Raw genomic sequence first — 830 nt, 5'->3', positions numbered from 1 at the left:
CCCACTACAAACACTAATGCAGGGTATAATTTATAACGGAGAGAAGCACTTCTTAAAACCGCCATTTCTACCCAGCCCAATTCTAGAGCAGCTCTGGGACCCCTCACGTCTTCACCCCCACCTCCTCTTCCACTCTCACTGCCCCCCCTCACCCCCGGCTTCAGCCTACAGGCCCACTGTTTCATCACGACCTCACCTTTTGTCCCGTCTCTCTGTACCACATCTCCACACATTCATCTTGATTCAGGACCACGACGATTGTGGGAATGGGGCTGGCAAAGGCAGAACATCCACAGAGGGCAGAAAATAAAGCAGCAAAAGAACAGTATTTTAGTGGATGAGCAGAAGTGGAAGGGCAGAACACTCTCAAGCTACGAGGCTGCCCCAATTGAACCTGCATTTTATTTTATTTATTAATATTATTTATTATTATTTATGCCTACAACACCTGGTCTTCCTAGGTGGTCTCCCATTCAAGTACTAACCAGGCCCGACCCTGCTTAGCTTTGGAGATCAGACATCGGGCTTGTTCAGGGTGGCATGGCCACAGACCATGGACCGTGGCTCCACTGGGGTGCGAACCCAGGACCTTCTGCGTGTAAAGCACACGTGCTAACCGCTACACTATGGAATCATGTCCTCGAACCTGCATTTCAAAAGATTATTCTCATTGCAGTGAGTCTGATTATTGGGGGCTGACAGGAGCATAGGTTAGAAGGCCACTGGGAGGCTATTTCAGTAGTTCTGAGAGCTGAGACCTGGGTGATTGAGGAGGAACACAGGTGCAGATATATTCCAGGTGCAATACTTATAGGCTGTAGACGGGTGAG

General features: G+C 49.2%; 1 pseudogene; it reads right to left on the bottom strand.

Annotated features, from left to right (window-relative positions):
- Positions 1-436: 436 nt before the first annotated feature.
- LOC112475439 lies at positions 437-552 on the bottom strand (annotated as a pseudogene).
- Between the last annotated feature and the right edge of the window lie 278 nt (positions 553-830).

The sequence above is a fragment of the Pteropus alecto genome, unplaced genomic scaffold (genome assembly GCF_000325575.1).
Source record: "Pteropus alecto unplaced genomic scaffold, ASM32557v1 scaffold110, whole genome shotgun sequence".
In the NCBI taxonomy this organism is placed as follows: domain Eukaryota; kingdom Metazoa; phylum Chordata; class Mammalia; order Chiroptera; family Pteropodidae; genus Pteropus; species Pteropus alecto.
This window is presented reverse-complemented; position numbering and strand designations above follow the sequence as displayed.